Source organism: Lactuca saligna, chromosome 3, assembly GCF_052625555.1.
Source record: "Lactuca saligna cultivar CGN05327 chromosome 3, ASM5262555v1, whole genome shotgun sequence".
Lineage (NCBI taxonomy): Eukaryota > Viridiplantae > Streptophyta > Magnoliopsida > Asterales > Asteraceae > Lactuca > Lactuca saligna.
The window spans coordinates 156,861,106-156,868,693 of NC_136419.1; the positions used below are offsets into that span (position 1 = coordinate 156,861,106).

Here is a 7,588-nt window from a genome sequence, read left to right on the forward strand (position 1 = left end):
ATCATCCTTTTCCGTAACAATTCACCATGGATATTATACCCATGGCTACAGTGGACCATCCCCGCACTAAAATAACTTAGGGTTAAGAAGAACTAAAATATAAGTTTTCTGGAATATGTTTCTAATATGATCTTTTTATTGAAATAAATAAAGATGGATAATTTAAGATATTAACACTCATCAACAGAAAGAATACCACTTTAATTTCGTCAGTTGTAAGAAAACGATGGTTGGAGACCATCAATTGAGACTATTCTTCTTGAGACCATTTTTGGGTTCATGTCATAATCTCAAATACATTAAATAATAGTAGATGTTTCGCTTACACATAGTTCCAAGTATAATAATGCACATTAACTTGTACCTCTCTAAGGACCATGTTATCTTCAATTTCAGTATTCAAATCAAGCATGTCCATCATTCTTCTAAACCATCTTTTTATAGGTTTCTCAAGAATGCAACTTTTTCAAATCTGAATCAAGCTAATTTTTATACCTATAAACAAAGCATTTTGTACATAGGTGGATCCAAGGGGATCCTGGGGTAGTCCGGGATACCCCTCAAAAAAGTTTCGGTAGTGTAATTTTTGTTTACAAATCTTTTAATTTTTTTCAATATAATGTATATATATGCATCCCTTTAGCTATAACACAAAACAAATAGGAGAGCTACCAGTTAAGATATTGGTTTATTGAAATATAGCTCTCAGGTTCAATTCTTTCTCCTTGCATATCATTTGTTTATTTTTTTTCCAAGCTATTCTATCCCACATCGTCAAACATATGTAAACTCAACCATTTTTATCTATTATACAAGCCTACTATCCTCATACTTCATTTGATGTTTACTTTGAATCTCACATCGATTCAAGTATCAAAATATATTTCAACTTCATGTTTATATAACAAGACTTGTGGTTAGTTAAGGATTCGATTAATGTTTGGGTTTAAAACCGAAACGGAACCGGGGAAAGCCAAGTACCCTGGAAAAAAATTTGGATTACCCTAAATATAAAGTTGGGATACCCTTTTACTTTGGTCCTGACTCCGCCACTAATTTTGTAGTTAGTAATGATCAAAACTGTCATCTTGCAAGACAAGAAATAAGTCCATCATTTCCCAAAGTTACACAACAAAACACATATAATATAATATTACATATAAACCACAAAAACATAGGGGAATTTGAAAAGATATCCATCGTAAGGTATGTTCATATGTAGAACTAAAACACAACAAATAACAATAAAAATAGACAAATAAATAAATAGCCAATTTAAATTACACACCATCAACCTGGAATCAATTATCTCAGCATTGAAGATGTCAATTTCATTGAATTAGAATAGGATACATATGAGATTACCACCACCTTTTATTTACCGTTACTTCCTAAACAGTTGGACACTTACATTAATTCAAATAGGCTAAGAAAAGATTGTAAACCCTTTGATTTTTTTTTTCAAACGTACTAACAAAACACCACATTTTGTCCAACTTGTGCAAGGATTCGTTGTCTAGATAATTTCCAACCAGAATAACAATAAAGTTAAAAGTTGAGGAAAGGAGCAAGATATGCAACTTTCAATGGAATTTATTACTCATACAACAACTTTAGCTTTTTGATGATCAATTTTCTATCATTAATGCACTTAAAACTTTTCTCAAGACCTCTGAGGCATTTCATGGAATGGGTGGTGAGCGAAGGCAACAAATTTCCACTAACGCCTAAATCGACGGTTTTTGTGAGACCAAAGGGGGTAGTCGATTCATGAAATAAAAATGTGGTAATTTCAACCGAAGAACTTATCCAGACGGATTTTAGGTGGATTCCGAGTTCCAGTTAGATAGATAGTTTTGCATTACCCTATAATCATCCATACAATAAAAATTGAGTTTGAAAATGAGTAAGCATTCTTGGGATTTAATTTTCAGCAAGAAAATCAACTTAAAGAGGAGAAAATTACAACCTTGTATCCAAACCACTCAGAGCGCTCTAAAGCCATAATCACATTGAAGATTTTTCGATGGCAAGAGTTCGTTTGATTCTCGATCAAACTATTGAGAGGGAAGAAGATTTATGTAAGCACGTGAGTGTTAATGGGGAAAGAGATGGTCACTTACCTTCTTGTAGATTGTATCAGCAACATACGGTGGGTGGTGGTAACAAACGGCTCCCAGATACTCAAGAGGGACAGGAGATAGACATAGGAGATGTGTATTGACGACGAGTGATGATGTGTATATGAGGGGGTGTTTGGATAGGAAAAAAACAGGTGCTTATTGCTTATTCCCACAATAAGCTAATTTAAGTATTTGGATAAAATTCAGCTTATTAGGCTAAATAAGCTAAATAAGCTAATTTAAGTATTTGGATAAAATTCAGCTTATTAGGCTAAATAAGCTAATTTTAATAAGCATCCCTTCTCATGTTTATTGCTTATTGCTTATTCCCACCACAAATAAGCTATAAGCAATAAGCTAAAAATCTAATCCAAACACCCCCTGAGTCTAGGGTTTTCAAAGTGAGATCGTAAGTTACAATTAGACGTGCGTGTATATTGAATGGGAAGTGATTCTTCCACGACTTTTTTTATCCCCCCACATATTTTTATAGTAAAAGGCCAGTTATGCCCTTATTTAAATTTCACGAAATTAAAGAGAGAAATATCCCATGTTTCCAAAAAGACGTCGTTCCTTCTTCCTTCTCGGTTGCTCCAAGCCTGCAGATCTCCGATTCTTTTCCAGTGCAAATGTCTAATATGTATTCAGTTAGTTCTAACAATATTGTTCACAGTTAATAATCTCTTCAAAGCGTATGATTCTCTATGTATGTGTTTGATTAGAAACAAATTCCTCTCGCTCAACTTTAAGGTTAATTTATACCTTCCGGGAAGCACTGCCATCGAGACCCCGTTGAACTACACCCAAAATTATTTTCTGGGAAGACTCCACTAGAGATCACCGTCATTGGACCTCTGCAATACTTTCACACAAACTTCATATACTACTTCACAAATAACTTCTGGTCCGAACCGGTAATATCATGCACATTCGGGTCGAAAAAGTCTGTGTTACTTCAACACCTGAGTAATTGTAATGGATATGATAAAATGAAAAAAAAAAAAAAAAAGCAAATACTGGAAAATGGAAAACCCGATGGAAATCCAAAGGAAAAGGAGGATCTAAGAACTCGGTTTGATAGCCGGGAATATTGAACAGATTGATCATCGGTGGTACAACATGGATTCAGAGGGGAAAATGTTACGATCAATTTCTGGTCATTGCATTCTGTTGAGAAAGAGTTTATTACACTCCATCGTATTGTGTTTATGTGTTGAGACAGAATGAAATCAGCTCCCAAAAAAAAAAAAAAAAAAAACATAGAGCTATTAAATGACTATCTAGAAATCTTCTATTAGAGAGATGCATACTGAAAAAATAGATTAATGTTAAGAATCTCATGCTTGTTAAGATAATGAATCTTTTTTAGAGATGCTTATTAAGATACATACATAGGGAACTAATATAATCAAACACATACATAGGGAATCATACGCTCTTAATAGATTATCAACTGTGAACATTATTGTTAGAACTAACTCAATAGATATTAGACATTTGCACAGGAAAATAATTGGAGATCTGCAGGCTTGGAGCAACGAAGAAGGAAGAATGAAGAAGGAATGACATCTTTTGGAAACATGAGATATTTCTCTCTTTAATTTCTTCAAATTTAAATAAGGGTATAATTGTTCTTTTACTATAAAAATATGTGGAGAGATAAAAAAAAAAAAAAAAAAAAAAAAAAAAGTCGTGGAAAAATCACTTCCCATATTGAATGCCAAGCAGTTGTATTTGACTTAGTGTATGATGATGTTATTAAAAAAAATATATAATTGAAATGCAATCTTTCATTTCTTTAGTTTAGAATTAAAGGTTGGGTTTTTGTCATAAAAGCCCCTAATTTTACACAAAATAATCGGTTATCCCCAAAGTCGAGTTTTTTTGCCATAGATGCCTCAAATACCGGAAATTTGGTTCGGTTTTGCCCCCTAGCCAGATTTCACCTTGGATAGCCGGTTATCCCTTTGCTGATTAGGCGAAGCTGCTACGTCGGATGTGACGTGCCGCTGACGTGTTGCCACATCAGCATGAATGGTTTTAAATGGAAAAAAAACACCTAAATGAAAATTGCAGGCAGCAAAACTCAAACCTTGGTCCCTTACAAACAAAAGTACCAACCTTACCACTGAACTACGAAGCTTTGGTTTGAAATACTTTATCAAACATTGTACTTATTGTATGTTTCGGTTTATTATTATTATTATTATTATTATTATTATTATTATTATTATTATTTTATGAATTTATACATGTGTTTTTATACGAATAAAATATATATTTATATATTTAAAAGTGTGTTTATATCTATAAAAATATATAAGGACACTTATAATATATATTTGTTCATATTTATACGCATAAATGATCTATACGCATTTATTCATTTTCATTTTCAAGTTGTGAATACATATTTGTTCGTATTTAATTTATACGCATAAATGATTTAAATATATATATATATATATATATATATATATATATATATATATATATATATATATATATATATATAAATAAAGACACTTATAAATATAAGTATATGCATTTATTCATTTTAAAGTTGTGTGAATACATATTTGTACGTATTTATTTATTTATTTATACATCGAATGTTTTTATAAAAAACTATATGCATAAAAACGTTATATATGTATTTATATATACAAATATGTGTAAAAATGTGCTTATATAATAATAATAATAATAATAATAATAATAATAATAATAATAGAAGCGTTTAGATATTAAATATAAATTGTTAGGTAATTTTTCAAACAACTCCTTTTAGTTTAGTGGTAAACTCCTTCGTATTTAGGGAAGAGACCTATTTCGAGTCTCTTTACCCCTGACTTCCATTTAACTTTTAAATATTTTTCCTTTAAAAAAGGAGGGTTGATGTGGCACTCCATGTCTGCAAAAAAGTCCTAGTCAGCATCCAATCAACTCCTCCTAAGTTGTGTAACCGGTTGTAGTCGGGTTAGGGGGAAAACTAAATGTCTTTTCAGGTATATTGGGGTTTTAACGCATCAAAAATCCAACTTTGGGCATAACCGACTATTTTGTGTAAAATTGGGGGTTTTTATGACAAAAATCCTTAAAGGTTTTGTTTTAATAATATTTAAGATTAGCATGAGATCATGTGACAGAGAAATAACAACACTAGCTACCACGGATTTTCCAAATACTTTGATTTAGTCTATTTTTTTCTGATTGGCGACGCAAACTGTATCTTGTTCATATCTAATTTAGATATTAATAAAAGTAATCGTAGGAGTAAGCTTAAAGAAAATAATGTTATTAAGTTTATTTTTTTTTATAAAATAACAAATAAGTCTGAAATATAGTATTCTAAATGACAAAAAAATATTTTCTTCTAAATATGTCGGATTCTAGGCTATTTTAGATTATGAACCGAAATTTCAAAGTTTAATTAAAAATTCTCCAAATTTTTAAAAAGTGAATTCAAAATCTAATTTACGATTCTAGAATTTCGAGAAAAAAATCATTTTAAGTAATATCTAATAAAAAGTTCAAACATAGTAATGAGAAATATATATATATATATATATATATATATATATATATATATATATATATATATATATATATATATATATATATATATATATATATATATATATATTATTAGAATAATTCACGCATTTTTCAAAAAAAAAAAAAACAGTATTTTTTTTTATTTTTATATTTTTTTAGGTAATTAAAGTTTTGAAAATTATAATTAAAAAAAGGATTTTTGGATTTTTTTCTTTTATTTCGCATTTTAAAATTATTTTTATATTTGGACTTACGGTCTCACAAAATTAATACGGTCTCAAATTAACCTAAACATATATATATATATATATATATATATATATATATATATATACATACATACATATATATATATATATATATATATATATATAGAGAGAGAGAGAGAGAGAGAAAGAGAGAAAGAGAGCTAGGTTCAAATGTTTAAACTAAGTATTGTGTTATTGTATGTATCAATCAAATTTTAGATAAATCAAATCATTTAATAAATAAGAAAAGGGTATTATAGTAATCTTATTATTAGTTAATTATGGTAAAATAGATATATAATTGGATATTAACTGTATTCATAGATTCAACACTCTAAATTGAAGCTAGTGTCGTTTTTTCCTTCTTCACTTCTCAAATCCGATCGACACCTCCCAAAATTGCACCTCCTCTACTTCGCGTCTCCTCCCTCCGATCGACAGAAGCCAAATGATTGCAGCTCCCTTATCTATTCTCCAATCGATCGATGAAATTAACAGCTCCTTAATCTTGTTGATTGATCAGACGTAACGATCTCCCTTTTCCTATGCTATTTCTGATTCGAATAGAGGAGTCGGAGCCGATGACTCTAAAATCTCTGGTAGATGCAAAGACGAAGGATAACCTATTTTCTCGACTTCAACATCTGATGCAACTCCTGGATCGATTTATCGCTTGTCGCCCTACAGGTTGCGTAATAATTATATTATTTCTTCTCCTCCTCCATATGAATCACCGTTCACCATGACAGAAAACTTATTGTGCGAATGTTGAATCGTTCAGGTCTGGCGAGGAATCACAGGATTGTGATGGTGGCTTTGTACCCGATTGTGAAACAGAGCATCTATATGTATTACGACATGACCGATGCCTTGAGTATTTTGATAGGTCAATTTAGAGAGATTAAGATTTCAGATTCCGTCAAGGTTTACGAGTTTTTGAGACGAGTAAGAAAGCAGTTCGATGAGCTTGACAACTTTTATAATTATTGCAAATCTATCGGCCTTGCAAAGACTATCTTCAGCTATTCTAAATACCATTACTTCTTCATATATGATAACAATCAATTTGTTTGTGTAGATGATTAAATGGATGATATTTGTGTGATTCCAATTCTTTTGGAATTGAATCACGAATTCCAATTTTGTTGGAATGGAATCATGAATTCTAATTCTATTGGAATGGAGTATGGATATGAATTCCAATTCTACTGGAATGGAATCATGAATTCTAATTCTACTGTAATTCTTAACAATTGTTACCTGTATTCTATAAGAAATAATGTATTTTTTATTTTTATTCTTCAATTGATTGTTCAAGAATTTGTTGTTCTATAAGAAGTTTTTAAAGTCAATCAAGAAATAGGTTCAAGAATATTTTTATATTTATAGTTCAAGAATATTTTTATTTTTAAATATACTTATAAACATATTCTATCAGAATCTCTGAATTAAAAGAATTAAAATTCATAAAATCGGGTTTTAAAATTAACAGAATCAATGATCCCTTAAAATATGCAATTTTCCTTTATTAAATGTATGTTAATTAACTAAAATACTCTTTGTAATTAAATTAGATGATATTTTTCAATTATTTTTAATTCAATAATATGTATTAATCATTTTCTTAAAATAAGTAAAATTAATTGACCCACATTTATG

General features: G+C 29.9%; 1 long non-coding RNA gene across 1 annotated transcript; it reads right to left on the reverse strand.

Moving 5' to 3' along the window:
* Positions 1 to 1,274: 1,274 nt before the first annotated feature.
* Positions 1,275 to 3,717, reverse strand: LOC145034003 (uncharacterized). Its single transcript, XR_013677821.1, has 2 exons — positions 1,970 to 3,717; positions 1,275 to 1,866 (listed from the first exon to the last, which is right to left on the reverse strand). It is a non-coding gene; the product is annotated as an uncharacterized LOC145034003 (long non-coding RNA).
* Positions 3,718 to 7,588: the final 3,871 nt, after the last annotated feature.